Below are 25,717 nucleotides of genomic sequence, written 5' to 3'. Positions count from 1 at the left end.
ATGAGTTACAAATATCATCTTTCCATGCAGGAATGTAAACAGTTCAATCTTAATAAGTCTCTTATGATTTCTCTTTCCTGTTTACCTCTTCATGTTCCACTGGAGTCCTGTATTTGAAAGTCAAATTTTCTGTTTAGCTCTGGTCTTTTCATCAGGAATGCTTGAAAGTCCTCTATTTCACTGAATGACCATTTTTTCCCCTGAAGGATTATACTCAGTTTTGCTGGGTAGGTGATTCTTGGTTGTAATCCTATCTCCTTTGCCCTCTGGAATATTATATTCCATGCCCTGTGCTCCTTTAATGTAGAAGCTGCTAAATCTTGTGTTATCCTGAATGTGTTTCCACAGTACTTGAATTGTTTCCTTCTGGCAGCTTGTAATATTTTCTCCTTGACCTGGGAACTCTGGAATTTGGCTACAATATTCCTAGGAGTTTTCCTTTGGGGATCTCTTTCAGGAGGAGATCTGTGGATTCTTTCAATTTCTATTTTGCCCTCTGGTTCTAATATATCAGGGCAGTTTTCCTTGATAATTTCTTGAAAGATGATGTCTAGGCTCTTTTTTTGATCATGGCTTTCAGATAGTCCAATAATTTTTAAATTCTCTCTCCTGGATCTATTTTCCAGGTCAGTTGTTTTTCCAATGAGATATTTCACATTGTTTTCTAATTTTTCATTCTTTTGGATTTCTTTTACAGTGTCTTGATTTCTCATAAAGTCACTGTCTTCCAATTGCTCTATTCTAATTTTTAAGGAAGTGTTTTCTTCAGTAATCTTTTGGACTTCCTTTTCCATGTGGCCAATTTTGCTTTTGGGGGCATTTTTCTCCTCATTGGCTTTTTGGACCTCTTTTGCCATTTGGGTTAGGCTATTTTTTAAAGTGTTACTTTCTTCAGTATTTTTTTTGGGTCTCCTGTAGCAAGCTGTTGACTTTTTTTTTTCTTGATTTTCTTGCATCACTCTCATTTCTCTTCCCAGTTTTTCCTCTACTTCCCTTACTTGCTTCTCAAAATCCCTTTTGAGCTCTTCCAAGCCCTGGGACAGATTCATATTTTTCTTGGAGGCTTTGGATGTAGGAGCTTTGATTTTGTTGTCTTCTTCTGGTTGTATATTTTGATCTTCTTTTTCACCAAAGTAAGATAATATAGTCTGACTCTTTTTGCACTGCTTGCTCATGATCCCAGCTAATTACTTGAGTTTTAAACTCCTTGTTAAGGTAAGAGTCTGCTTCCAATGTGGAGAGTGTACTGTTCCAAGCTTCAGGGGTTTGTGTAGCTGTTTTCAGAGATACTTGTAGGGACCTGTAAATTTTCATTTCTTCCAAGGTGGTATGATAAGGGGCGAGGTGTTTACTCCTTTCCTGGCCTGTGACCACAAGTATTCCTTTCTGTCCCATAACTGTGAGGAGGGATTCCTCTTCATAGCCACTATAATCTCCACCACGCCAACGCTTCTCCTCACCCCAGCACTGCCACCCAGAACTGTGACCCAGATCCACACACAGGCAAACCAAGAGATTCCTGCCTCAGCACTGGCAAAGAGATCCCTGCAGTCCCTCTCTGATCAGTCACTGAATTCCCCCTCAGTCTGTGGGCCAGAGGCTCGGGAAGCAGCTGCCCTCCCCAGGGGCACGCTCTTGGGGAATGGAGTTGAAACCCTGCCTTCCTCTCTGACCACCGACAGAAACAGACTTTTCCCACTGACCTTCTAAGTTGTCTTTGGCATTGATGGATTGAGGAGTCTGGAAACCTCCACAGCTGCCCGCGATTCAGTCCTCTGAGGCCTGCTCCAGGTTTGCTGTGGCCTGCATGCCCACACTGCACTCCTAGCCCGGTGCAATACACCTTTCTGATCAATCATCAAGGTTGTCTTGGGCTGGAAATTTGTTTCACTCTGTCTTTTTGTGGGTTCTGCTGCTTCAGAATTTGTTTAGAGCCATTTTTTATGAGTATTTGGAGAGGTTTGGGGGAGAGCTCAAGGAAGTCACTGCTTTCACTCTGCCATCTTGGCTCCGCCACAATAATCTCCTTTTGACCAGTCCTTTTTGTTTTACCCCCTCTCAGTCTGTGGGCTGAGAGCTCTGGAAGTAGCTGTTGCCACTGCTGATTTAGTCATTCCAAAGGCATTCTCCTGGTTTCCTCTGGCTGGGGCTTTGCTGATATGGCTTCATTGTAGCCCCAGTGAAACACAGAATAACCTCACCTGCCCTCGATACACACTACCCACAATGACCAGCTCCAGCTCAGTAGAAAGTAAGCTCATAGTACCCTACAGCCCCCAGCTTTCAGCATTTGAGGCCCCAGCACACAAAGCCAGTGACCAGACCACTGGCCCCAGCACAAGAAACTTGGGACAGTGCCCAGTGTGCCCCAGAAGCAGTGATCAACTTTAAAAGCCAGGAAAAAAGGCAAACACCATGAACTAAAAGCAACAAGGGGGAAAAAATACAAATAAGAGAATTATTATGGTTACAGGGAAGATCAATACACAAATTCATAAGAGGATAACATAGAGGAAGACACATAAAACCTAAAATGGGGATAAGAACTGGTCTCAAGCCCAAAAAGTCTTCTTAGAAGAAATTAAGAAGGATTTTAAGATTCAAATAAAAAAAGGTAGAAGAAAAAATTGAGTAAAGAAACTGGGGTCTGCAAGAGACAGTCAATGGCTTGAAAAAGGAAGGACAAAAAGAGACAGTACAAAAGAAGTCCTTAAAAAGTACAATGAGCCAAATGGAAAAGAAAAAGTACACTGAAGAAAGCAAGTCCTTAAAAAGTAGAATTGGCCAAATGGAAAAGGAGGCACAAAAACCCACTGAAGAAAAGAACTCCATAAAAAATAGAATTAGCCAAATGGAAAAGGAAGTACAAAAGCTGACTGAAGAAAACAATTTGTTAAAAATTAGAATTGGGCAAGTGGAAGCTAATGACTACCTGAGACATCAAAAATCAGTCAAACAAAATGAAAAGAATGAAAAAATAAAACATGAAATACCTCATTGGAAGAACAACTGACCTGGAAAATAGATCCAATAGACGTATTTTAAGGACTATTGGTCTACCTGAAAGCCATGATCAAAAAAAGAGCCAAATAAATCATCAAGGACAACTATCCTAGAAACAGAGAGTAAATTACTCATTTAAAGAATCCAGGAATCACCTCCTAAAAGAGATTGGATTGCCAAATTGAAAATGACAAGGAAAATTTTAGGCAAATTCCAGAATTATCAGGTCAGGGAGAAAATACTGCAAGTAGTCAAAAAGAAGCAATTTAAATATCATGGAACCACAGTCAGGATCATGCAGGAATTTTCAGCTTCTACTTTAAAAGATCAGAGGGCTTAGAATATTGTATTCCGTAAAGCAAAGGAGCTTGGATTATAACCAAGGATCAACTACCCAGAAAAATTGAGCATAATCTTTCAGGGGAGGAGAAGGACATTCAATGAAATTGGGAACTTCCAAACCTTCCTGTTGACACGACCAGAGCTTAACAGAAAATTTGCTCTTCAAATAAAAGACTCAAAAAGCCATAAAAAGTAAACATGAAAGAAAAAAAAATGTTAGTTAACAAGGGCAAACTGTTTAGATCCACACATGGAAAAATGATACTTGTCACTCTTGAGAGCTGTATCTTTATTACAGCATTTAGACAGAGGGTGTGGGTGTAAGTTGACATAGATGTGATGACAAAAAATCTAATTAAGTGGTAAAATGGTACTGTATTGGGGAAGAAGAAAGGAGGAAGAAGAAAAAGGTAAATTATACCACATGAAGAGGCACAAAAACAGCACAGGGAAAGAAGGGAGCAAGGTGAGCATTGTTTGAACCTTACTCTCATCAGATTTGGCTCAAAGAGGGAATAACATACTCATTAAGTATAGAAATGTAATCTACCCTTTGGAAATAGGTTGTGTGGTTTGTCCTTTTTTTGGTGAGGCAATCAGGTGACTTGCCTAGGGTCACACAACTAATAAATATCATGTGTCTGAGGCTGGATTTGTACTCAGGTCCTCCTGACTCCAGGGCTGGTGCTCTATCCACTGCACTACCCAGCTGCCCCCTTGTCCTTCATTCTTGAATAGGATCATAACATAAGGAAAACGATGGCATGACTTGCACTTTACTTTGATTAGATTGAGGGAGCACTGTGCAAATTGTCAGCCTCACTTTCTCCTCCAGAGCAATCTGGGTTCAGTAGCCAGATATTTATCAGGAAAACGGAAATAGCTGAGGATGCAATAGGAGACCTTGGTCCTTTTAAACTAAGGTCTTTTCAGATTCTCACTTCGAGTGAGGCAACACCCATTCAGTGAATAAGCCTCTTTAAGTAGTAAGTCAAAGAATGGACCCCAGAATAATAATAATAATAACAATAACAAAAACTAGGAGGGGAAGACCCTCAGGGTTGTTAGCCAAGACAGAAATATTTACTATTTACATTCACTGTGAGCCAGGAAGGCCCAAAAATAAATCATTAATTGGTGCTTGGGCAAGAACCTATTGTTGTCCAGTCCATGAGATCCAGAGTTAATTGGGTTAAAAATTGGGAGGGGAAAGAAGAAAAAAGGGAGGGATGGGGAAAAGGGAGGGAAGAAGTAGTAGGGGAAAAGGGAAAGAAAAGAGAGGAACCTGATAGAAGGGAGGGCAGATTGAGGGAGACAGTGGCCAAAAGCAAAACTCTAGTGAAGAGAGAAAGGGAAGAAGGAGAGAGAAAAGCATAATCTGGGGAAGCAGGAATAGGATGAAGAGAAACACAAGTTAGTAATAATAACTGTAAATGTGAATGGGATGAACTCTCATGAAATGTAAGTGGATAGCAGAGTGGATTAAAAAACATAATCTTATAATATGTGTTTACAAGAAACACATTTGAAGCAGAGGGATACACACAGATAAAGGTAGAAGGTTGGAGTACAATATGTTATGCTTCAGCTGAAGTAAAAAAAAAGCAGGAGTAGCAATCCTGATCTCAGACAAAACAAAGGCAAAAATATATCTAATTAAAAGAGATAAGGAAGGAAACTACATCCTGTTAAAAAGCACCATAGAAAATGAAGTAATATTATTACTAAATTTATATGCACCAAGTGGTATAGCATCCAAATTCTTAGAGAAGTTAAGGGAGTTACAGAAAGAAACAGACATCAAAACTATACTAGTGGAGGACCTCAATCTCCCCCAATTTGAACTAGATTAATCTAACCACAAAAAAAAAAAAAACAAGAAAGAAGTTGAGGAGGTGAATACAATTTTAGAAAAGTTAGATATGGTAGACCTCTGGAGAAAATTGAATGGGGATAGAAAGGAATATACTTTTTCTCAGTGACACATAGCACCTACAAAATTGACCATGTATTAGGGCATTAAAAACCTCACAATCCAGTGCTGAAAGGCAGACATATTAAATTCATCCTTTTCAGATCATGATGCAATAAAAATTACTTATAATAAAGGGCCATGGAAAGATAGACTAACAGTTAATTGGAAAACAAATAATCTAATCTTAAAGAACGAGTGGGTCAATCAACAAATCATAGAAACTGTCAAAATTTCATCAAAGAGTGACAATAATGAGAGCACATACCAAACTTTTGGGATGCAGAGAAAGTGGCTCTTATTGGAAGGTTTATATCTCTAAATGCTTACATGAATAAAATAGAGAAAGTGGAGATAAATGAATTAGGCATGGAACTATAAAAAAGCTAGAAAAAGGAACAAATTAAAACTTTCAATTAAATACCAAATTAAGAATTCTGAAAAACAAAGGAGAGGTTAATAAAACTGAAATTAAGAAAACTATTGAACTAATAAATAAAACTAAGAGTTGGTTTTATTAAAAAAAATACAAACAGTGAAATAGATAAATCTTTGGTGAATTTGATTAAAATAAAGAAGAAAATTGCCATCTTGAATAATGAAAAGGGTAAATCCATCACCAACAAACAGGGAAATTAAAACAATAAGTAGGAGTTATTTTGCCAAACATTATACCAATAAATTTGACAGTGAAATGGATGAATATTTACAAAATAACATAAATTGTCTAGATTAACATAAGAGGAAATAAAATATTCAAATAACCCCCTTTCAGAAAAAAAGAAATTGAACAAGTCATCAATGAACTAAGAAAAAATCTCCAGGACCAGATGAATTTGCAATGAATTCTATTAAACATTTAAAGAACAACTAATTGCAACACTATATAAACTATATTGGAAAATAAGTGGAGTCCTACCAATTTCTTTTTATAATAAAATATGCTACTGACACCTAAAGCAGGAAAAGCCAAAATGGAGAAAATTATAGACCAACTTCTCTAATGAATATGGATGGAAAAATTTCAAAGATATGTGTTATCAAAGAGATTATAGCAACTTAAGAAGAGGATAATATGTTATGACAAGGTGGGACTTATACCAGGAATGCAGGCCTCATCCTGCATTAGGAAAACTATCAGCATTGTTGACCATGTCAACAACAAAATTAACAGAAATCACATGATTATCTCAATAGATGTAGAAAAAAATTATGAAAAAATACAGCACCCATTCCTATTTAAAAAAAAAAACACTAGAGAGCATAGGAATAAATGGAGTCTTCCTTAAAATGATAAGGAGCATCTACCTAAAACCTTAAGCAAGCATTAGATATAATGGGGATAAACTAGAACCATTTGTAATAAGATCAGGATGAAACAAGGATGCCTATTATCACCACTATCATTCAATATTGTACTAGAAATGTTAACTTTAACTATAAGAAAAGAAAAAGAAATTGTAGGACTTAGAACAGGCATGGAAGAAAGCTATCAGTCTTTGCAGATGATATGATGCTATACTTAGAGAATACTAGGAGAATCCAGTAAAAAAATATTTGAAATAATTAACAGTTTTAGCAAAGTTGTAGGATACAAAATAAATCCACATAAATCATTGGCATTTCCATATATTACTAACAAAGCCCAAGAGCAAGAGATAGAAAGAGAAATTCAATTTAAAGTTACCATAGACATTATAAAATATTTGGGGAGTCTATCTGCCAAGACAAATCCAGAGACTATATGAACAAAATTACAAAACTCTTTCCACACACATAAAGTCAGATTTAAATAATAGAAAAACATCAGTTGCTCATGTGTAGGCTCAGCTAATATAATAAAAATGACAATTCCACCTAAATGAATTTATTTATTCAGTTCCATACCAATCAAGTTACCAAAACTATTTCATAGATCTTGAAAAAAATATTAAATTCACCAGAAGAAGAAAAGGTTCATAATATCAAGGGAATTAATGAAAAAAAAAAGACAATAAAGGAGGGCCTAGCTATACCAGATCTTAAATTGTATTATAAAGCAGTAATAATTAAAACTACTTGGTACTGGCTAAGAAATAGAGTGGTGGATTAGTGGAATAGATTAGGTACACAATACGCAGTAGTCAATGACTATAGTTAATTTATTATTTGATAAACCCAAAGACCCCAGCCTCCAGGATAAAAACTCACTGTTTGACAAAAACTGCTGGGAAAATTGGAAAAGAGTATAGCAGCAACTAGGTATAGACCAAAAATCTTACACCCTATATGAAAATGAAGTCAAAATGGGTGCATGATTTAGACATAAAGACTGATATAAGCAAACTGGGAGAGCAAGGAATAGTTTACCTGTCAGATTTGTGGAGAACAGAAGAATTTATGACCAAACAAGAGATAGAAAACATTATGAAATGCAAAATGGATAATTTTTATTACATTAAATTGAAAAGTTTTTGCACAAACAAAACTAATGCATCCAAGATTAGGAGGGAAGCAGAAAATTGGGAAAGAATTTTTACAGCCAGTGTCTTTGATAAGGGACTCATTTCTAAAATACATAGAGAATTCAGTCAAATTTGTAAGAATGCAAGTCATTCCCCAACTGATAAATAGTCAAAGGATATGAACAGGAAGTTTTCATATGAAGAAATTAAAGCTATCTATGTTCTTATGAAAAAAGTGCTTTAAGTCACTATTGATTAGAGAAATGCAAATCAAAAACTTTGAGGTACTACATCACACCTATCAGGTTGGCTAACATGACAAAACAGGAAAATGATGAATGTTGGAGAAAATGTGGTAAAATTGGAACATTAATACATTTATTGGTGAAGTTGTGAAGTGATCCAACCATTTTGGAGAGCAATTTGGAACTATGCCCAGATAGCTATAAAAATGTGCATACCCTTTGACCCAGCAATAGCACTTCTAGGGATGTCCCATCTGCTTGGCTATTTCAAACATATCATAAAAATGGGGAAAGGATCCACATTTAAAAAAATATATTTATAGCAGCTCTTTCTGTGGCAGCAAAGAGTTGGAAATTGAAGGGATGCCCATCAATTGGGGAATGGCTGAACAAGTCGTGGTATATGAATGTAATGGAATACTATTGTCCTATAAGAAATGATGAGCAAGTGGACTTCACAAAAACCTGAAAGACTTGTATGGCTTGATGCTGAGTGAAATGAGCAGAACCAGGAGGACATGTTAAACAATAACAGCAATGTTGTATGATGACTAACTTTGATAGACTTAGCTCTTCTCAGTAATGCAAGAATCCAAGGTATCTCCAAAAGTCTCATGATGGAAAGTGCTATCCACATCCAGAGAAAGAACTATGGAGTTTGAATACAGATCAAAACATACTCTTTGCTTGTTTTTTCTTCTGTTTTGTTTTGTTTCTTCTTTCTTTTGGTTCCTTCTATTGGTTCTAATTCTTCTTTACAAGATGACTAAGATGAAAATATGTTTAATTGGAATGTATATGTGGAGTCTATATCACATTTCATGGCATCTTAGGGAGGGAGATGGGAATGAAGGGGGAGAAAATTTAAAACTCAAAGCTTATTGAAGTGAATGTTGAAAATTAAAAATAAATTAGTAATAAAAAGGTGAAAGCTACTAAATCTTGTATGATCCTGATTCTGGCTCAGTGATATTTTAATCATTTCTTTCCAAATGTTTGAAATATTTTCTGTTTGACAGAGGAGCTCTGAAATTTGAGTATAATATTTCTGTGAGTTTTCCATTGGGAATCTCTTTCAGGACATGAATTGTGGCTTCCTTCAATTTCTATTTTCCCTGTGCATCTAAGATACCAGAACAATTTTCCTTGATAATTATTGAAATGTATTGTCTTGTCCCTTTGATCATGACTTTTAAGTAATCCAGTAATTCTCAAATTATTTCTCTCTGATCTATTTTCCAGGTCAGTTGTTTTTCCACTGAGCTATTTCACATTTTCTTCTTTTTTTCACTCCGATGACTCCTATTGTTTCCTTATTTCTCAAGGAGTCATTAGCTTCCACTTGCCCAATTCTAATTTTTAAGGAATCATTTTCTTTGGTGAGCTTTTCTACCTCTTTATCCATTTGCCTTTTGCTTCTTTATAAAGACTTCATTTTTTTTCAATGAATTTCTATACAACTTTTTTTGTGTGACAAATTCTATTTTTTCAAGGAATTTTTCTGTTCATTGGATGTTTGTGTTTTGAGTTGTAAATCAGGATCAGCTGTATCCAGTGCCAGCAAAGGGTCTCCTATAATCTTTCTGACTATTGTCTGACCCCTTTTCCATCTCTGAGCTATAAGTGCCCAAAGCTGGTGCTACTACTACTGTGGCTGTCATTGTAACTGTTGCATATGGACTCCAGACAGACCTCCACCTAAGTGCCATGAATTTTTTCCTGTCTATTTCTCAATTTAAAAAAAAATTTGGATGAAGCAAAAAAAGTTTTACCCCAACTTTTTGTTAACTCTGGTGTGCAAAAATTTTATTTGAGGCAGTATTTTAAAGTTATTTAGAGTGGGATGTTGGAAGAGTACAACTTCTGGATACCTCTAATCCTCCATCTTGATACATTGGAAGAGCCAACTCTTAATATTGGCTTTCACTGGTCCTTCCAGTTGGTAGTAAATCCTTATTTATTTTTTGTACATAATTTGTATATAATTATGTGGTTTCCTTTAATAAATATAATGCCCTTGAGGTCATGTACTTCATTGATGTTTTGTGTCCCTAGTGCCTACCATAGCAAGTAACAAAGAGAAGGCACTAACAAAATCTTATTCCTTCTTTTTCTGACTGATTGGGAAAGAATGAAAAAGCTGTTGTAGCTTGGTTGAACCTTAAGACTCGTTGCATCAAAATAAGGTATTGAACTAGGCTGAAAACAAAGAAATAAAAAAAAAAATCAGTATAACATAATGGAAAGGGAACCACAGAGCAATGAATCCCTTGACCACATCAATTCATAATGATCATGTAGAGATATCTGACTTCATCACCAGAAGGAGAAACCACATGAATGAAATATAGTGAGGTTTAAAAGTTATGTGTGTATATACATATAACACACACACACACACACACACACACACACAGAGTTAGTTAGTTATATACAGCTAAAAGAAGCAAAATAATACTTATAAATAGGTACATTTAATCAGGGAAGAGCTGGGCATCTACTGCTGCCAGTATTCTGACACTGACAAATGAAATATTCCCTTTTATTTATGTTATCTCTTTTATATCAGGTATGTCTTAGTCACAACAGGAATGTTGAGCTTCATTTAGTTATGAGCTCAACTTAGAATTTGTACTTAGGAATATTTTTCATGCTTAAAATCTTTGAATTGGCTAAATAACCACTATTTATTCTGGATTCAGGAAAATTTTCACATAGCTACATTTTAGAAGGCCTTTTTTAACAACAGTTTAGCTAATTAATTGGATTATTGGTCAGTCTATAACCTCTGACTTTAAGGAAACAAACAAAAATATTGAGTTAAAATAAGACTAATCTGAAGAAAGAGGCCATTCACAATATATTGCAGCATAGAATTACGATTACCCTAATGAGTCCTGAAAGAAAGGTCACATCTATTCTATGACCTTTAAGCTATAGAAGTATAAGACCTGAATTATTGGTCTAGGGTGGCACTCTCTCTCTCTCTCTCTCTCTCTCTCTCTCTCTCTCTCTCTCTCTCTCTCTCTCTCTCTTTCTATCTCTATCTATTTTTGTTCACTTTCTTTCCTTTGTCATCTTTACCTCTTTCTCCCTCTTGTTAGAATTAGATGCAAAAATATAACTTACCTTTTATTTTGTGCACATCCTTGCCCTTGCCAATACGATAAATTCATGCTGAAATTGCTGCTGACTAGATGCTACCACATTTGAAGGGATGTTGTTGACAACTGACAAATTATATCAAGAAAGAGGATGAAAGTCTGGATGGGAAGACACTGGAAGACTGATTAAGACACTTTCAAATCTCTTTTACAATTGCTAAGTTGTTTTTTTTATGTTGCTTTTTTTTCTTGGCTCATATGCTAAATTTTTTTAAAAGTAAATTCCGTGTACTAAGACTAGTACAGGAATGGGAGTTGTAGGTGGGAGTTGAGTTACAAAGGGTGTAAGAAACAAGCTATTAAGGAATAATTGTGTCTAAATCCACAAATCATCACATAAACATCTTCAGGTTGGCAGCTACTATTCTATGCCCTTAGTATCAAAGGAGCAAATGAAAGGCTTTCCTTAAACTGTAATGTCTAAATGTTTCCTTTTTTGAAAAGTAAATTTACATTTTATATTAGCTTACTCTTGCACAATACAGTGTCACCATGGCTTATTCAAATAGACAATGTAGCTTGGCCATACCAAAAACAAACAGGACAGGCAAGCAGGCAGGCAGACAGACAGACATGTAGGTAGATAGATAGATAGATAGATAGATAGATAGATAGATAGATAGATAGATAGATAGATGGATAGATAGATAGATAAAATAAAAAAGGATACTGGTTTATCAATTAAACAGACCCTATATAGAAATAAGTATAATAAAATGGAAGAGATGCTGGATTTGGCCTCAAAGGACCTTGATTAAACTCACAGCTAATTCTACTCGCTAACTCTTTGACCATGGGCAAGTCATTTAACATTTTTAGTCTTCCCCTTTTTCATCTGTAAAATTGGAGGTGTGAACATGATAGCCTCTAAGATCTATGGTCTCAATCTAAGAACCTGTGATATCTACCTACACTATGGATGGAAAATAGTATCTATAATATTCATCTAAAATCGGGATATCCAATTCTAGATGCAATATACTCTGACGTGTACTTGATTACAGAACTTTTTTTTTAAACCAGCATAACTGTAATCTTTAGGTGAAGAGATCAGTTACATACACTAGATCAAATTAAGTTTTCCATGTCTGTGTAGATAAAGATTGGTTGAATAAGTCAAAAATTATGGTCAGAATTGTCCGGTGGTTTTATTAATTAACATATTGACACATTGACATAGACAGAATTAAGAAAAGATCTGAGAAAACACAAATTTATAAGATTTTATGTGGTTACATTTCTTTTTCCCTAAAATTTTATAAAATTTCTCACTATATTACTGGGAAATAAATGTGTTTTCAATTGTTCCAATTCTTTGAAACATTGGAGTGAATTGGTTGTTAGTAAATCACTAGGATATCTTTAGATAGTTCAAATGAGAGTTAGTCTAAATCAATTTATCAGTTTCAGAAATTATGTCCTCATTACCAGAATAATTTAGAGTGGAAAAGAGGAGTAAGGGAAAAAAATTAACAGATATGTAGTCATATATGTTTTGGAGCAAATCTTCACTACAAGAAAAGTCAAAGCCAAGTTATTTTTTCATTAAAAAGTGTTCTTTTTTAAATTAGTTATTTACCTTAATTTTGATGGTTATCCTTGTGGTGCATGCAAGTACAATTAAGTTTATCTTTATTTTTTAATTATTAATTTATTTTCGGTTTTCAATGTTCACTTCCATAAGCTTTAGAATTTTAAATTTTTCTCCCTCCCTGTTTTTCTTCCCAAGATGGCATGCAATCTGATACAGGTTCTACATATATATGTATTCCTATTAAACATAATTTCAACTTAGTCATGTTGTAAAGAGTTAGAACCAATAGAAGGAACCACAAGAAAGAAGAAACAAAACTAAATAGAAGAAAAGAAAAGAGCAAATAGTGTGCTTTGATCTGCATTCAAACTCCATATTTCTTTCTCTGGATGTGGATAGCATTTTCTATCATGAGACTTTTGGAGATGTCGTTAGATCCTTGCATTGCTGAGAAGAGCTCAGTCTACCCAAGTCAGTCATTGCACAGTGTGGCTGTTACTGCTATTCCATTACATCCACATACCACAACTTATTCAGCCATTCCCCAACTGATGAGCATCCCTTCAATTTCCAACTCTTTGCCACCACAGAAAGAGCTGCTATAAATATTTTTGTACATGTGGATCCTTTCTCCATTTTTATTATGTGTTTGGAATATATCCCTAGAAGTGCTATTGGTGGGTCAAACGTTATGCAAATTCTATAGCCCTTTGGGTATAGTTCCAAAGTGTTCTCTAAAATGGTTGGATCACTTCACAACTTCACCAACAATGCATTTATTTTCAAATTTTTCAATATCTTCTCCAACATTTATCATTTTCCTATTTTGTCATGTTAGTCAACCTGATAGGTGTGATGTGGTACCTCAAAGTTGTTTTGATTTGCATTTCTCTAATCAATAGTGATTTACAGCATTTTTTTCATATGACTATAGATAGCTTTAATTTCTTCTTCTAAAAACTGCCTATTCATATCTTTTGACCATTTATCAATTGGGGAGTGACTTGTATTCTTATAAATTTGACTTATTTCTCTTAATTTTAGAAATGAGGCCCTTATTAGGGACACTGGTTGTAAAAATTCTTTCCCAATTTTTTGCTTCCCTCCTAATCTTGGATGCATTGACTTCGTGCAAAAACTTTTCAATTTAATGTAATAAAAGTTATCAATTTTGTATTTCATAATGTTCTCTGTCTCTTGTTTGGTCATGAATTCAATGTTATCCTCCCTTGAATTTGTGTTTTGACTTCCCTGTCACCAAGATACTTTTGTATGGTCATTGTTTTTCTATGTTGGCTCTTGCTCACATTGTTTGCCTTTTTCTTTTCTGGCTTTTAAAGTTGACCTCTGCTACTGGGGCACAGGGGGTTCTATCCCAGGCTTCTTGTGCTTGGGGCTATGGACCTGGTTACTGTCATGCTGGGATGCCTCCCTTTCTGTACTGGTCCCATTCTACCCCAGCAAGAGGGATCTTTCCCATTGATCCCCCTGGCCTCAGGAGCTAAAAGACTGCTGTATCTAGTTTTTCTGGATTTTTCCTAAGGCAATATTCTCTGGGTTTTTCAAGTCAATAATGAAGATGGAGAGCAACTTACTGCTTACTCCACCCTCTTGGCTCCCAAAAGTCTAAATAGGTGATGTTCAGATATTCAGTCTGTGTGCTAACAGTTCCAGGAGCAGCTGCTGCCACTGCTACCACTGCTGTTGCAGCTATTGCTGCTGATTCAGTCACTTCCAATGCCAGTTCATGGTTTGCTAGTGCTGGGGCTGTATTTGCACACCCTGCAGCTCTGTCTTGGACTGGGCTTCTCTCTCACTCTGTTCTGACAGACTTCTCCTGATGATCTTTAAAAGTTGTCTCTGTTGTCTGTGGGCTGAGAAGACTGGAACAGCCACTGCTGCTAGTGATTCAGTCCCCCAGAGCAGCTTTTTTTTTTTAAGGCAATTGGGGTTAAGTGACTTTCTCAGGGTCACACAGCTAGTAAGTGTTGAGTGTTTGGTCTGAGGCCAGATTTGAACTCAGGTCCTCATGAGTAGAGCTGGTGCTCTATCCACTGCACTGTGTAGCTGCCCTCTAGAGTAAACTTTGCTTAGGCCAGGTCTATTGTTGTACCCTATGCCCTGGATGCTCCTCTCTAAGGCCAGTGCAACAGACCTTTCCTGTTGACCTTGCACATTGTCTAGGGCTGGAAAGCTGCCTCACTCTGTCTTTTTGTGGGTTCTGCAACACTAGAATTTGTTCAGAGTCACTGTTCAGTGGTTTTGAAGAAATTTGGGGGAGAGCTCAGGTGAGTCCCTGCTTTCACTCTGCCATCTTGGCCCTGCCCCTACAATTTAATTTAAAAAGAGAAAAGTCATATTTATGTAATATATTTTTAATCCTTCTGCCCAATTACCAACTATATTTTATTGACACTATGCTATTGCTAAACAATTTACCAACAAAACAAAATACACCTTTCTTTTGATGTTGATCACAAAATAAGTACTTAGCCCAACTGTAAGTGAATTTTACTAAAAGGTTTCATTTCAGTTTTAAATATAATGGGAATCCTAGCAAATGGAGATCATTCTTCTAACTTTAAGACAAGCAGCTTACCAAAGTGTTTATCAAAGAACATTGCACATTTCTGATAAATCATTCATTACCAAAATAATACATTTTTGTCTTTTTTTCTCTATTTATTTATTTTTGGTTTTAAACATTCACTTCTACAAGATTTTGAGTTCCAAATAATCTCCCCATCTCATCCTTCTCCCACCCCAAGATAGCATGCATTCTGAATACTCCTTTCCCCAATTTGCCCTCACTTCTATCTCCTCCCCTTTCTCTTATCACCTTCCTCTTCTATTTTCCTATAGGGCAGGATAGATTTATATACCCCCTTGCCTGTGTATCTTATTTCTCACTTGCATGTGAAAACAATTTCCAACATTGGTTTTTAAAACTTTGGGTTACAAAAATTTTCCCTTCCTCCCTCACTACCCACCCTCATTGAGAAGGCAAACAACTCGATACAGGTTATACATGTGTAGTCATGGAAAACACTTCCATAATAGCCATGTTGTGGAAAACTAACTACATTTCCCTTCATTCTGCCCCACCCCCTGTTTATTCTATTCTCTCTTTTGACCCTGTCCCTCCTCAGATGTGTTTGCTTCTGATTACCGCCTCCTCCAATCTACCCTCCTCTTTATCATCCCCTTGCTTTCTTATCCCCTTCTCCCCTATTTTCTTGTAGGGTAAGATGGATTTCCATACCCAATTGAGTTTGTATGTTATTCCTTCTTTTTTTCTCTTTTCTTAAAATTTTATTAATTTATTTTGATTTATCAACAATCACTTCCATATGCTTTTGAGTTTTAAATTTTTCTCCCCCTTCCTCCGACCAACCTCCCCAAGATGGCGCATAATCTGATATATGCTATACACTTATATTTCTATTAAACATATTTTCATATTAGTGAAGTTGTGAGTAATAATTAAAACCAATAGAAGGAACCATCAAAAAGAGGAAACAAAACTTAACAGAAGAGAAAAAAAAGATACCGATTCAACTTCAATAGTTCTTTCTTTGGATGTGGATAGCATTTTCTGATATCTGCTTCCGTTTTATGGGAGAGTTCATCCCATTCACATTTACAGTTATGATTACTATCTCTGTCTTTTTCTCCATCCTTTTTCCCCCTATTAATGCTTTTCTTTCTCCTTTCTCCTTTCCCCCAACACCAGTGTTTTCCTTTTGACCACCGCCTCCTTCAGTCTCTCCTCCCTTCTATTATCCTTTTCCCTTTTCTTCCCCTTTACCCTTACTCCTTCTTCCCTCCCTTCTATACCTCATCCATTTTTTTCCCCTTTTCCCTCCTACTGCCCATTGGGCAAGTTAGATTTCTATACCTAACTGATTATGTTATTCCCTTCTTCAGCCAAATCTGATGAGAGTAAGGTTCAAACAATGCTCACCCCCTCCCTTCTTTTCCTCTGCTGTAACAGGATTTTCTGTCTTTTCCTGTGATGAAATTTACCCTTGACTGCCTCCTCCTTTCTCAGTACATTTTCTAAGATCAGACTAGTTCACTTACTTGGATCCATTTAACCCACTTGATTAGATTTTTTTTTTCATCATTACATAAAGTCAACTAATATCCACCCCCTTTATGTATACTCCTTTAACATGGTGTAACAACAATACAGTTCTCAAGAGTTGCAAGTGTCTTCTTCCCTTGTAGGGATGTAAACAGTTTGCCCTTATTAACAACATTTTGTATCTTTCTGTCCCATTTACCTTTTTATGTCTTTCTTGAATCTTGTACCTGAAGATCAATTTTTTTGTTGAGCTTTGATCTCTTTATCAGGAAGGTTTGGAAGTTACCTATTTTGTTGATTATCCATCTCCTCCCTTGAAAAATCATGCTCATTTTTGCAGGGTAGTTGATCCTTGTCTGCCATCCAAGCTCCTTTGCCTAACAGAATATCATGTTCCATGCCCTGTGGTTTTTTAATGTAGAAGCAGCAAGTTCCTGTGTAACACTGACTGTGGTTCCATGATATTTCAATTGTTTGTTTCTGGCTGCTTACATCACCTTCTCTTTCATCTGATAATTTTGGAATTTTGCTATTATATTCCTTGGCATTGTCAATTTTGAATCTCTTTCAGGTGGTGATCGGTGGATTCTTTCTATGGTTATTTTCCCTTCTGGTTCTAGGACTTTTGGGCAGTTATCCTTTATGATTTACTGAAGGATACTATCCAGGCTCTTTTTTTCATCATGATTTTCAGGTAGTCCAATAATTTTTGAATTGTCTCTCCTGGATCGATTTTCCAGGTCAGTTGTTTTACCAATGAGTTATTTCATGTTTTCATCTATTTTTTTCATTTTTTGGTTTCTGTTTGACTGATTCTTGCTCTCTCGTGGAATCATTAATTTCCATTTGTCCAATTCTAGTTTTTAACAGATTGGTTTTTTCTGTTAGTTTTTGTCCTTCCTTCTCCAATTGGCCAATTGTTATTTTTAAGGGATTTGTTTTCTTCAGTGTACTTTTTTCCAATTGGCCAATTGTATTTTTTGAGGACTCTTCTACCTCTCTCATTAGACTTTTAAAATCCTTCTTGAGCTCTTCTGAGAAGGCTTTTTGGGCTTCAGACCAGTTCATATTCCCTTTTGATGCTGCAGCTGTGGGTTTGTTGAGAATGTTGTCCTCTTCAGAATTTCTGTCTTGATCTTCACTCTTCTCATAATATGACTCTATGGTACATTTCCTTTTCCTTTTTCTTTTCTTTTTTTCCTTTGGCTAGGCAATGTGGCTAAGTGACTTGCCCAGGGTCACACAGCTAGTATGTGTTATGTGTTTGAGGCCAGATTTAAACCCAGGTCCTCCTGAATCCAGGGCCAGTGCTCTATCCACTGCACCATCTAGCTGCCCCTGGTACATTTCCTTTTTCTCATGGTTTCTTTAACCCCTGGCCTTGAAAGCGATCAAGCTCTCCTGCTGGGGAACAGAGGGCACTGACCCAAGCTTCTTGTGTTGGGAGCCTAGCTCTTGGTCACTGGCTTTGTGTGATGGGGCCTACATTATGTTGACAATTGGAGGCTGTAGGGTTCTGGCAGCTTACCTCATGTTGGGCTGGAATCAGCAAGGCTGGAACTTTCAGGCAATTCTAGGTTCCCTGCTTTTCCTTTTCCTTTAGCTTTCTTCAGCTCCTTTTAGATGGGTGCTACAGGGTGTTTATCGGCCTGGGGCCCCTTGCAATGCTACCTCCCTCATTTCTGCTAACACACTGGGAGATTCCTTTGAGGTATAGTGCTGAGGCATCTGGTGGTTTTCTGAGCTGGTTTCCACTGGTTCCCCACCCTCACTGAGGCACTGGGAGGTCCAGGTGTTGGTGTTTGCCTGCTCTGCCACCTGGGCTTCAGGATCTCCTCCTGGTTGACAGTTGGAGGCTGTAGGGTTCTGACAGCTTACCTGGTGTTGAGTTGGAATCAGCAAGGCTGGGACTTTAGGGAGACTCTAGGTTGCTTTCTTCAGCTCATTTTAGATGAATGCTGCAGGGTGCTTATCTGCCTGGGGCCCTTTGTAGTGCTGCTTCCCTTATTTTTGCTGAGGCACTGGGAGACTCATTTTTTGGGCTGCTGCACTGCTGTTCCCTGTCTTTCTTCTAGTTCAGCTGTTCCAGGTTTGTTTTTTTTTCTGGGTTGATATTTTCTGGATTTTCAGAGGTTGATAGGGGAGGGTGAGAGCAACTACCTTTTTACTCCTCCATCTTGGCTCCCAGAAGTGGAAGAAACTTTAATGTACATTTTTATGTTTTCTCCCCCATTAGAATGTAAGCTTCTTGACGACAGAGGCTGTTGTTGTCATTGTTGGAATCTCTAGCACTTGACATATCACCTAGCATATTGTAAGCTTGCTTATTGATTCATTCATTAACAGTTTAGTTTCTTTGAACTGCTTTCTGTTTTCATTTTTATGCTTAGTTACAAGTGGTTTGCTAGTTGAGTGGGGAGGATGTATTCATAAATAATGATGATTAATACAGAAATAAAGATAAAATTGATACTAATGTTTGCTAAAGGTGCTATTTACCCCTAAGATCAAGGCAATTTAGCAAGAACCCAACTTGAGAAGAGTTTCTCTCTAGTATAGGTGAAGAGATCCTCTAAATACCATTTTTTGGATGATGTAGTGATATTTTCATCAAATCTCAGAACAATATTCAGTTTACTTCTCAAGATCCATCAGTACTCAATAGTTTTTAGGCCTCTCTACACAAGATGCACAAAATAATAAAGAATATCTATTATCCAGATTATTACAGGGAACTAAAGCAACTATCTATAGAGCTCAGCTATCAGTGTTTATTTATGTATGTTTGTTTTTATGTACACATGTATGTCTGTATGTATGCATGAGTGTGTCCTGGAAAGAAATTACCAGTGAACAAGAAGATGGGACGAGAATCTAAATGGAAGAATAAAACAATCTAGATTACCTTTGAGAAATTTCAAAATCCCTTTAATGACTCCAGAATGATCTGAGAAACAAGACTTGGTCTTTTAATGGTAATATTTTGACAGTGTCATTATAAGGCTGCAAAACAGAGAACATCATAATAATTGAAGATGTAAAAATGAGTTTTACTGAGAACTGAGACTTAACATATGCTAAGAGAACATCATTACTATGACTAGGTTGGAATACTCCAGAGTTCTTTTTTTTTCTGGGGTGATATTTTCTTGGTCAGAGGTTGATAGGGGAGGGTGAGAGCACCTACCTTTTCACTCTACCATCTTGGCTCCTGAAAGCGGAAATCTGTTATTCTTTTGTTAAGACTAATTTTATGAGAATAAAATTCACTCATTCCTTCTCACCTTCCCCTACTTCCCCTCCATTGTATATATGTGATCTTTTCGTTTGGACATAATGGACATTTCTTGATAGCAGGAAATGTGTGTGTGTGTGTGTGTGTGTGTGTAATCTATATCCCCAGGAAAATGCTTTTTCATTCATTCACCCATTGATTCATCCATTCAATCAACCAACAAGAACTTATTAATCATAACCATGTGCCAGGCACTGTGTTAGGCATTGATGATACAAAGGCAAAAATTAAACAATCCCAGCCCTTGAGGAGTTTACATCCCAATGTTAAGTCAACAGTACAGGTATAAAAAAAACACATGCAAAATAGATAAAAGTAACCTTTCGGGTAGAAGAAGAAGATCTGAGGTACCGTCAGCTTAAAGAACCAGGAGAAACTTCACTCAGAAGGCACCATTTGAGCTCAGTGCTGAAGGAAAATTAGGTATTGAAAGAGTTGAAGTAGGGGAAGTGGCGCCATTACAAAATCCTAGAGATAGAAGATGGAGTATTCTATGGGAGAATCTGCAAGTAGTCCAGTATAGCTGGGCTTCAAAGTATGTGAAAGAGGAAAAGATTTGAAAAATCATGAAAGGTAGTGAAGGCTTTAAATGACAAATAAAAGCTTTTACATTTTATCCTAAGAGTAATATGAAGCCATTAGAGTTTAATGAGTTAGTGTATTGGGTATAGGGGTGGGGCAGAGTGGTTGGTGGCAATAGTCAGGATCATTATTTTAGCAATATGTATAGGATGGGTATATGTGGGAATAAACATGGGCAGAAAACTCAAATACAACTTCTTGCAATAGCTTAAGCAAGGGGTGATGAAAGACTGAATGAGAGTAGTGAATGTATGAGTGGAATGAAGAGAAAAAAAATGTAGCAAGTGTACTCTGGCCTCACTGTTCCAGGGAAAGGCTGGCTGAATCTATTCAGGTTTCCAGAGGTACCCCAAAGGAGATGAATTGTCTTAATCTATTGCTATCATTTTTATTCCCAATTCTAATATGTTTTCTCTACTGTTAGCCACTAGTAACTAGTGCCTAGTACCATTTAACAAAATAATTTTAATTAACTTTTATATAATCATATTTATTTCAAATGGACTGAAGTATAAATATCTACCCCCACCAAAAAAAAAAAAAACCTGTTGTGGTCACACTTTCCCTTAATCCTGATTGGCCATTAGGTAGTCATATGGTCATGGATTTACACTTAACCAAGCTTCTCAGTCTCACCAAGCTTTTTATTCAGGTATTGGTCATGGATGATACTTTGCTTCACACACTGCTGGGATTGGTTCCTTGGGCCCTCAAAGCTAGACTGGTTGCCTGCGAATCCTGGCAAAGACCTAACTCTCAGGCCTTGTCATAGCTTATTTTCCTGACCTTATGAAATTCACAAGGTGTTAACCTCCAATCTCCTTCAATTAAAATGAAAGAATAACTACTGAGGCAAAGAATGTAGACCACAAGGCCTCTCCCTTTATACGGTTGCCTTTCTCCTCTCAATTGAATGGCTCTAGCCATGATGAAGTCAAATCTTGAAAAGTTCTAACACTTTTTGAATGAGTACTAATCAGAGATATTTCTTTACTATGTAGTTAGTACATCAAAACCAGTTATAGAATGTGTATTTACTCTTTAAAGACTTTACAGAGATTGCATCAGCCAAACACTCTGCATAGGCTGCTAAAAACTAGGCATATTGGCCTGCCCTTTTAGCCCAATAGGAAAGGGGAGAACCAAGAGAGAGTTATGTCACAAAAACCTAAAGAAAGAGGTGGATCCAAGATGGCAGAGAAAAATCAGGGACTTACCTGAGCTCTCCCAAATCCTCCACCAAAAAAAAAAAAACTCTTTAAATAATGCCACAAAAGAAATTATGGAATGGCAGAGCACACAAAATAATGGGGTAACACAATTTTCCAGTTCAAGACAACTTAGAAGATTGGCAGTATAGGTATGTCCCAATAAGGGTGAGAGTGGAGTGCAATCCAGTGTAGGCAACCAAACCAAGCCAACAGAACATGCTTTGGAGAGGCAACAACTGAATCAGAATGTTCAGCCTACAGCTGGTAAGGGGGTTGGGAAACTGGTCAGAAGGAGATTACAGGGGTCCGTTTGCTGACACTGGGTACAAGACTCTGTCACATTGCCCATATACAGATGCTGGTTGCAGTCCTGGCTCAAAGTTCAAAGGCAAGTAGGAGCTTGTAATGCATAGAGGAGAGGTAATTTAAGAATTAATGGACTACCTGAAAGCACATCAGAGCTTGTAGCTGCAAGGGAACAAGGACCCTGACTGTAGTTCCGGGACAGAACAGAGCATTTGTGGTCACTCACAAAACAGAACACAGGCCAGGAGAATAGTAAATACGGTTCTCTATAGATCATACTGCCTTGGAAGAGAACTATTAGTCAATACTGCTGATCAAAAACCCTGAAGCATGTGAAAGTGTCCCTTCAACCCCAAGACCAGAGCTCAACTTTAACATAAAGTTAAAAGAGAAAAAAATAGGCTGGAAAAATGAGCAAACAAAAAAAAACTTGACCATAAAAAGATGTTATAGTAACAGAAAAGATCAAAAAACAAACTCAAATGACAAAAAAGCCAAAATGATTACATCTAAAGGTTCAAAGAAAAATGTGAATTTGTCTCAGGACCCCCCCCACAAAAAATTTTTTTTGGAAGAACTCAAGAAGGATTTCAAAAATCAAATCAGAGAGGTAGAAGAAAAATTGGGAGGGAAATGAGGAAGCAAAAAATTAATGGAGAATCAAGACACTGAAATAAGAGACACATATAAAGATATTGAAGAAAACATCACCTTAAAAAAACAGAATAGGCTAAATGGTAAAAAAAAAAAAAGGGCACAAAAATCCACTGAAGAACTCCTTAAAATTCAGGATTTGCCAAATGAATATATAAATATATATATATATATATATTATATATATATGTATATATATATGTGTGTGTGTGTGTGTGTGTGTGTCTGTATGTATATATGTATATGTGTATATATATGTATATATGTATATATGTGTGTGTGTGTGTGTCTGTATATATATATGTATATGTGTATATATGTATATATATATGCATAAATAGAAAAATTCATTAAAGAGAAGAACTCCTTAAAAGGTAGAATTGGCAACATGGAAAAGGATGTATAAAAGCTCACTGAAGAAAATAATTCATTAAAAATCATACTTGGGCAAGTGGAAGCTGATGACTTTCTAAGATGTTAAGAAACAGAGTCAAAAGGGTGGAAAAAATGTAAAATATCTCATTGGAAAAACAACTGATCAGGAAAATATATAGAGGAGAGGTAATTTAAGAATTAATGGACTACCTGAAAGCATGATGGAAAAAAAAAAGACTCTAGATACGATCTTTCAAGAAATTATCAAGGAAAACTGCCTTGATATTCAAGAACCAATGAAATAGAATTTGAAAGAATCCAATAATCACTTCCTGAAAGAGATTCCCAAATGAAAACTCCAGGGAATATTATGGCCAAATTCCAGAGATCCCAGGTCAAGGAGAAAATACTGCAAATAGCCAGAAAGAAACAGTTAAAAAATGCAGCAACAATCAGAATATCCCAAGATTTAGCAGATTCTATGTTAAATGATTGAAAACCTTGGAATATGAAATTGTGGAGAGCAAATGAGCTAGGATTACAACCAGAAATCACCTACATAGCAAGAGTAAGTATAATTCCTCAGGGTGGGGGGGGAGGGATGGATATCAGTGAAATAGAGGACTTTCAAGCATACCTGATGAAAATTCTAGAGCTGAATAGAAAATTTGACTTTTAAATACAATATTCAAGAGAAGCATTAAAAGTTAAACAGGAAAGAGAAATCATAAAGGATTCAGTAAGGTTAAACAATTTACATTTCTTCCTGGGAAGATGATACTTATAACTCCTAAGAACTTTATTAGGGCAATTAGAAGGAATGTTATACATAGACAGAAGGCATAGGTGTGAGTTGAATATGATGGGATGATGTCCAAAAAACAAAATGAAGGGGTGAGATGGAATGATGCATTGTGAAAAGGAGGAAGGGAGAGGTAGAATGGGGTAAATTATCTCACACAACAGAGGTGTGAAAGGGCATTTACAATGGATGGGAAGATGGGGCTAAGTGGGCAAAGAGTGCTTACATCTTACTCAAAATCTTACTCAAAAAGGAAATAACATTCATAGAAATCTATCTTACTTTACAGGAAAGTAGGAGTAGAAAGGGGTGAAAGTGGGGAGGGGAAGCTGATAAAAGGGAGGGCAAATTCAGTAAAGCAGTAGTCCAAAATAAAACACTTTTAAGGATGGACAAGGTGGAAGGAGAGAGAGAGAGAGAGAGAGTAGAATAAAAAGAGGGAAAATGGGACATATGGAAATACAGTTCGTAATCATGATAAAATGTTCAAAAATGTACTAATAAAGCCTTCATTTCTCACATGTATTCAGAAATACATGTCATTCTCTAATTGATAATGGCCAAAATATATGACCGGGCAGTTTTCAGATGAAGTAATCAAAGTTATGAACAGTCAAATAAAAAAAAAAATCTAGCTCACTATTTATTAGAAAAATGTAAATTAAAACAACTGTGAGATGCCACCCACACCTATCAGATTTGCTAATATGAAAGAAAATGGAAATGTTGGATATGATGTCTGAAATTGAGGTCCTAATTCACTGTCGGTGGAGTTGTGAACTGATTCAACCATTCTGGAGAACAAACTGGAACTATATCCAAAAAGCTAGAAGATCTTGCAAACCCTTTGTGTCAGAAATACCACTACTAGATCTGTATTCCAGAGGGGAAAAAAAGGGGAAAAAATTCTGTATTTACAAAAATATTTATAGCAGCTATTTTTATGGTGGCAAAGGATTAGAAATTAAGGGGGTGCTTATCAATCGGGGAATGGATGAACAAGTTGTTATGTATAATTATAATTATAATGGAATACTATTGTGTTGGAAGAAATGATGAACAGGCTGTTCTCAGAAAAACTTGGAAAGTCTTAAATTAACTTACGCAAAGTGAAATGAGTAGTTCCAGGAGAACACTACACACGGTAACAGCAATACTGCATAATGGTTAACTGTGATTTAACTATTCTCAGCAATACAATGAGCCAATACGATTCGGAAGGACTTATGAGGAAAAATGCAATCCATCTCCAGAGAAAGAATTAGAATGTGAACGCTGATTAAAACATAATTAAAATATTTTTCTTGTTTTATTCTGTTTTTTCACCACATCATGTGTTTAATCTATATCATATTTCTTGCCTTCACAGGGATTGGAGAGTGGAGGGACAGCATTTGGAACTAAATTTAAAAAATTAGTTTTAAAGATGTTTAGATGCAATTGGTAAATATTTAATGAAATAAAATATGTTAAGAATGTTTATAAGCTGCTAAATTCACTGTGATTACAGTGTGATTCTATGCAAAACCTTTCTCTGCTGGTCTTGAGCTTGAAATGTCAGTTGTCATTATTACTATTAACACAAATGAAAATTTTTTTCTAATCCTACCTCTCAAGAATTGCTAAGCAATTTTTACTTCCTCTGATCTTATTTCTCAGGCTTGCTATCTAATGAGCTAATGCCTGGAACTTACTAACAAG

Source organism: Phascolarctos cinereus, unplaced genomic scaffold (genome assembly GCF_003287225.1).
Source record: "Phascolarctos cinereus isolate Bilbo 61053 unplaced genomic scaffold, phaCin_HiC Scaffold_9;HRSCAF=440, whole genome shotgun sequence".
Lineage (NCBI taxonomy): Eukaryota > Metazoa > Chordata > Mammalia > Diprotodontia > Phascolarctidae > Phascolarctos > Phascolarctos cinereus.
This window is presented reverse-complemented; position numbering follows the sequence as displayed.